The sequence below is a fragment of the Odontesthes bonariensis genome, chromosome 14 (assembly GCF_027942865.1).
Source record: "Odontesthes bonariensis isolate fOdoBon6 chromosome 14, fOdoBon6.hap1, whole genome shotgun sequence".
Lineage (NCBI taxonomy): Eukaryota > Metazoa > Chordata > Actinopteri > Atheriniformes > Atherinopsidae > Odontesthes > Odontesthes bonariensis.
In genome coordinates, this window is record NC_134519.1 from 33644329 (window position 1) to 33651712 (window position 7384).

Genomic DNA, 7384 nt, shown 5'->3' on the forward strand with positions numbered 1-7384 from the left:
ATGATACAGTGTAGGGTCACCAAACTCACTACACATGTCACTGGTGTCCTACAGATTACACTACAACTTTTGGTTTGAAAGAAAAACATTTTTCATAATTTCTGGGAATTTTTATTCGGAATATTAATCAATAACTTCATGATGATACAGTGTAGGGTCACCAAACTCACTACACGTGTCACTGGTGTCCTACAGATTACACTACAACTTTTGGTTTGAAAGAAATTCATTTTTCATAATTTCTGGGAATTTTTATTAGAAATATTAATCAATAACTTCATGATGATACAGTGTAGGGTCACCAAACTCACTACACGTGTCACTGGTCTCCTACAGATTACACTACAACTCTTGGTTTGAAAAAAAAAAACATTTTTCATCATTTCTGGGAATTTTTATGTGTCTGTACAAAAAACGTCAAAAAAATGGTTTAGAACGCTGGGATTCTACGACATAATTCTGTAAAAACCGCCGGTATTCAATGTGTTAATATTTCTAATAAAAATTCCCAGAAATTATGAAAAATGAATTTCTTTCAAACCAAAAGTTGTAGTGTAATCTGTAGGACACCAGTGACATGTGTAGTGAGTTTGGTGACCCTACACTGTATCATCATGAAGTTATTGATTAATTATTGATTAATATTTCTAATAAAAATTCCCAAAACAAAAATGACACCAGTGGCAAAACATCCAAAACCACCGTCAAAAAAGAATTCCAGGCCACACAAGAAGAACTGCTCAACCTGCTGCTGTATTGGTTTAAGAGATACACTTTCAACATGAAGAATCAGTTTACCCACTTCAGGGCACTGAGACAAGGCTCAAAAGCACATGAATGCTTAATTCATGTTGACTTTTCTGAAAATTACCTCTGCAAGTACAGCAAAGAAATACAGGCAGTCCACTTCGGAGCATCACACCAGCAGGCAACACTGCACACAATCTGCCAGCACTTGTCCCGGTGCTCGATTACATGCAGAGGGAACAACCAGTGGTCTCCACAATCCATTTTTGCAGGGATGGCCAATGCTCTCAGTATAGAGGGATAGGGAATTTTTTCGTGTTTTCTACTGAGCTGTTGAAATGAGAATTCACTGCTGGGACGTGAGGCGAGCCATGGACCCGGCCTCTCTCTTTCTCTTCCTTGCTTCATCAGTCAACGTCTTCTTCTGTTTCTTCGGTGCCTCTGCCATGTTGATCGTTCTGACAATGTTGCGCTAGCTTAGCCTTATACCTGGGAGCGTGAGAGGGGTCTATTTGTTTTTGTGGTAGGTGTGCCAGAAAGCAAGTCGAAGTACTTCCGCTCAGCTCCCGGGCCAGTCCAGCAAAGTTACATAGCACAGTTATTCCAACTCAGACCCCTGAAGGGCATAGGAGACAGGCCAATCGTAATATTAAAACTCATTCTAGCCGCACAATTTTTTTCAAGCTGTTATTTTAAGGTAGAAATGTTACATAGTATTGCTTTAATAAATTACATGATAATAAATTTGATGAACTTAAGCTTTGGGTCTTGTTGAAATGATAAATGTGCCTTTGGATCTTTAAGAAAAACACAATTTCTGTGTATATATAGGGACTTTTTGGTCACAAATATTAATTATTTGAACATAAAACTACCCATTCCCTTAAAACAAACACTTTCTTGAGGGGAAAACAAAATCATTATTTTATATGCTTTTAAACATGCTTTTTAGAAGTCATATGAGTTTTGGTAATAATAATAATAACTTGGACTTATATAGCACCTTTCAAGGTACCCAAGGTCGCTTTAACAAAAGAAAAGAAGGGGGGAAGGGTAGGGCCGGCGGGGTGGGTTTAAGAAGAGTAGGACATGGAGAAGAGATGTGTTTTTAGATTCTTTTTGAACTGTAGTAGAGAGGGGGCAGAACAGATGTGAAGTGGCAGATTGTTCCATAGGGTAGGGGCAGCTGAACAGAAGGCCCTATCTCCATATGTTTTCAGTCTAGTACGAAGAACGGAAAGTAGGTCCTTGTCTGAGGAGCGCAGAAGCCGCGACTGGAAGTAGGGGTGGAGGAGATCGGAAATGTACTTAGGTGCAAGTGAATGGAGAGATTTGTAGGTCAACAGAAGGATTTTATAGGTGATGCGTGCTTTGACTGGGAGCCAGTGAAGTTGCTTTAGGATGGGGGTGATGTGCTGCCAGGGCTTGGTGTGAGTTAGCCCCCTGGCAGCTGAGTTTTGGACATACTGCAACCTGTCAAGGGCCTTACTGGGTAGCCCAGACAGGACACCATTGCAGTAGTCCAGGCGGGAGGAGATAAATGAGTGGATGAGGGTCTCTGTTACTGAGTCAGATAATGAGGGCCGGAGTCTTGAGATGTTTCTGAGGTGAAAAAAGGCAGATTTAGTGATGCTCTTGATGTGGGACCGAAATGAGAGAGTGGAGTCCAGGATGACACCCAGGTTCCGTACCTCTGGTGATGGAGAGATGGAACAGCCATCTCTCCATCATGACTGGACTGAAAAAAATGCAACCATCTTTGGCTTAAAAACCTTGTAAAAAAATAAATAAAATCACTTGAGATGGACCAGTGCACAATTTGAATAGTTACAAATGTGAGTTACTAGATTCACTTTTAAAATTAAAAAAAATAAAAAACTTTAATTTGGGAGACTTACAACAAGCAAATGAATTCAGTGGAATGACCCTTAAAATGAGTCAAACAAATGACGCTGCCTCATGGCAGGACTGCAAACTGCCAATTGTTCCAGTTCAGGTTAAATCTAACAAAGGAACCAAAATTGTCATCACTTACTCTTTCTTGGACCAGGGAAGTACTGGATTTTTTTGCACTGAGAGCTTAATGCAAAAGCTCCACCTCACAGGGAGGAAGGGGCACATATCCTCCTTCAAACCACAGGCTAGGAGAAAGTTGTAAGCAGTAACATCGTGTCAGGACTGGCGGTTGCCACACTGGAGGGGGACAATTTTCTCAAGCTGCCAGGAGCTTACACACAAGAGTATGCCTGTGCACAGAGGAAATATCCCAACTGAAAGAGATATTAAACAATGGTCAGATCTGAAACGCATTCACTTACCTCAAATTTATGCAGGAATAAAGCTACTCATATGAACCAACGTTCCTAAAGCACTGGAACCGTTGGAAGTGGTGTGTAGTGTGAATTATGGACCATCTGCTATCCAAACCTTTCTGGGCTGGACTGTTAATGGTCCACTGACGGGAAACAGTGGAGAGACTGTTAATGGGGAGCATCCACGAATAACTGTCAACAGAGTTTCAGTCGAGAACTTGGATGACCTCTGGCAGCAACAGTTTAAGAATGACTTCCCTGAAAGCAGCATTGATGAACAATCTGCAATGTCAAGAAAGGATCAAAGGTTCCTAGAGTTTGTCATCAGCTCAGTAAAACAGGTGTAAGGGCATTACCAGGTTGCATTACCTTTAAGGAATATTGACATTAGCATCCCAAATAATAAGAGAATTGTTGAGCAGCGCTTGTGTTGTTTGAAAATACCAATTGGCACTCAAGACAGGTGTTAGCCCACTCCCTAACATCCTTTTTGAGGCCGCACCAGACAAACTTAGCTGCAACCAGCCTCTGTGATGCTTTCACACCCGGGTGAGAAAGATGATGAATGGCATCGAAAACCTGTCGCCTTCATGTCATGGGGACAATAGGCCGAGGGTCGCCTGTGGAAACGTCACACAGGAGTGAGGGGCTGTTCTTGTAAAAAACCACAGCCTCTAGCCGCAGCCCTGTAGTAGAGGACCTGAGGAGTTGCACATCAGGGGCCGTAGTCCAAAACCCAAATGGACAGCCCCTACAACAGCCTGGGAGAGGCAGTCTGCCACATGGTTGTTTTTTCCAGCAACATGTCACAGAACTCAGAAAATATAGGACAGCTGCCGTTGCTGCCGTGCAGACCACGGTTCGGTCACCTTGGCAATAGCAAAGGTTAACGGCTTGTGGTCCACAAAAGCAGTAAAATTACGGCCTTCTAGCAGGGAACGAAAGTGTCTGATGGCCAGATAAAGACCAAGCAGTTCCCGGTCGAAGGTGCTGTACTTCTGCTCACTGTTGGCTGAAGAAAGCGAGCGGCTGCCAAGCACCCACTGCTCATATACGGCACCAACGGCGTAGTCGGAAGCATTCGTGGTGATTGCGATAGAGGCTTTGGGTGAGGGGTGTGCCAACATAGTAGCGTTTGCCAGGGCTGTTTTGGTGCAAGCAAAAGCCTGAACCCTGTCAGGTGTCCAATCAACAACATGTTTTGGCTTCCTACCTCTCAAGGCCCCATACAAAGGCTGCATCAGCTGAGCAGCTCGGGGAATGAAACAATGGAGAAAATTCACCATGCCCAGGAACTCCTGCCTCTTGACTGTGAGCAGGCGTGGGAACTGTGCAACTGCTGCCACCTTTGATGGCAGGGGAACTGCACCAGTCTTAGTGACTCTGTGCCCCAAAAAAAATCAATGGTGGAAAAGCCAAACTGGCACTCGGTGGGATTGATAATCAGCCCATGAGCCGTTCAAAAAGCAGAGGTGTGTCAGGTGCTCAGATCTCGATGTGCTCGTCACAAGGATATCGTCCAAGTACACAAAAATAAAAGGCAAATCACGCAACACAGAATCCATAAGACGTTGGTACGTTTGAGCTGCGTTTTTAGGACCGAATGGCATGTGCAGGAACTCAAACAAACCGAATGGTGCACGGGCACCTGATGATATCGAGACGAGGTCTACCTTGGAGAAAATAACCTTACCCGCCAGGTGTGCCGAAAAATCCTGCATGTGTGGGACAGGGTAGCGGTCAGGTATTGTTGCCTCATTAAGCCGTCTGTAATCGCCACATGGGCGCCATGTGGCTGTCGGCAACCACGTCCAGATGAGATGCAGGTAGAACACTCCTCTGTGCCCTAGTGTTGCAGAGGAAACGCCGTCCGGAGATGGAGTCATGGATGAAAAAGCAGCCTGCCTGTGCCGCCGACGCTCATGGCCACTAATGAGCGCCGGCCCTAGCGTTTCCCACCCCGCTGAAACTGCACGGGACCGGCATCGCTTTGCCTTGGCTCCGAACTTCACATGGTAGCATAGGCGTCGATTACGGGGGGGACGGTGGGGACATGTCCCCCCCACTATTTATGATTTTAATTTTGTCCCCACGACTTTTAAAAATGTGCTCTGATGCGACCGAAAAAAAATCCCCACATTCTCAACCGAAATCGTCGAGTCTAAATCATGCGATAGGCACGCACGAACATGTGAAAACCCCAATTTGGTATTTAGTCGTTTGATTTGCCGACTGTGAGCCACTGTAGAAACATGAAGTTGTAAAATGACAGCGGAGTCGGTGCATTCCAATGACGCCACACCAGAGGTCCGTTTCACGAAGCAGGTTTAGTGAAAACTCTGAGTTTATTAACCCTGAACTGAGAGAAACTTTTACTCAATAAACCTTGAGTTTCTCTCTGTCTCCGCCCTCTTTCAGCCATTTGATTTCCTCATTCATTCAGTCAGCAGAGCGAGTTCTTCTACTTCAAGAAGTCCATCAGGCACAGCAGGAGGCGACTGTTTTCACCAACATGTCCTTTTGACAACGATCCCGTGGATGAAGGTGCAGCATTACTGCGCAGAGAAATAAATATTCGTCGGGAGATGGTTATCAGACCGCGCATAGATTTTTGCATTTCCAGACAATTATCTTTTTGAGCGGCACCATCGGAATTTTGTTGGGACAAAAGAAAAAAAAGACATAAAATAAAAATAAATATTTGTATGAATAGGCTTAAAAAAAATTATATAGGCCTATTATATTTTATAAAGGCACTCGTGTCTTGGGGGTGGACTCCCTCAGCCACTGGCCTTCCGTTAGAGGTGGCGGTGCTGGGCACCACCCGTTTTACAGGCATATGCCTTCTTTCTGTTGGCTCAGTAAAAGTCTGTGTTAGTTTAAATAGGCTTAATTATTTAACAGAACATGATATAGATGAGAAGACATAGTTTATGTGTGTGAAAACAGCATTATGTTGGGAATAAAATAACTGCACAGTCAAATAGCCACTTAATATTTAAATATAGCACACTGAGTTGCCTGTAGTATGAAATGCACTATATAAATAGATGCCTTGCCTTGCATTGCCTATTTACTTTACAGTGTAAAACATGATCAAAATGAGGTACCTCCATGCCGAGGTCTCACCTGTTTGAACAATGTTTTTATATTTCATCTTAAACTGCTGCCAAGTGCGCTTCTCCCCCGCGGGATTGCACCTAAATGAAATGAATGGGTTACCATTCAAGCAGTTTCCCTGTAATATTATTGTGATTGCAAAGGACTACATTTAAACTTACACTTTTACTGCTGCAGCGGTGTTGCACTTATTTCTAAAAACGTATTGAAACTCGCCGTATGAGCGCATTAAGACAGAGAGTCTCTATTATGAGGAGAGGGAAAACTGGCGGCTATTTCCGGGTGGTACTGCACTCTAGGGGCGCCAACGAAGCAGTGCAGAGCACGCCGAACTCTATGGTGGTACTATGAAATCCACCTTAGATCCAGCCATTGCTTTGGATATAATTTTTTATATTTTTTCATTTTAATTTTCCTAAAGGCAGGATAAATTATCCTTTCAAACGGCACTTGGTTTGATTTTTTAAACTCACTAGATTTGTTTAAAATACACATTTATTGTCAGTATTGCATCCCGAGTGACGTCACGCATGTGGCATCACTTTACGGCATGGTCAGTCCTAGCGCTGAGCTAGCAGAGAGGTGTTAGCTCAAATAGTTACAGATTTCAGCACAGCCCTTTTACATACTCTCTGACTAGCCTCTGGTTTAGCTTCGGTTGTTGTTAGCAGCACCAGGTTAGCACTCTGGCACAGTGGACGAGTGCCGTAAAGCAGCCGGTCGTAATCTACCATGCGTTCTTCAGATTCCGTTAGCTAGATGCTAGCGGATACTGACTCGCAAATGCTAGACCTGTAAGAAAACAGAAAGCTATAACTCCCAGGTTATTGTACTTTCGATATAAATCCACATCACTCTGTCAGAAATCACAGTATTATTTTCAGGTTTCAGCCGCTAGCGGGGACATTTTTTGAGTTATTAGCGCCAGCCCTATGGAAAATGGCCATTCTGCACTCGCTCGCCAGCGCCCCCAGAGAAAATCAACTGAACTGCGGCCAAATTTTTTATAATGGGGCGAATAGGAAGTGGAACGGCTGTCTGTAAAAGGGCTGTGATTAAGATTTCCAATTCGAGGTTGGTGAAAAACGTAGCCCCTCCTCTTCCCCGTTGCCATGGTGACTCGTTGAATCGGGGCTCCATTGATGCTGGCTTTTTAAAGTTGTGGCGCACACGCTAAACTCAAGGTCCTACTCAGAGTTGATTAA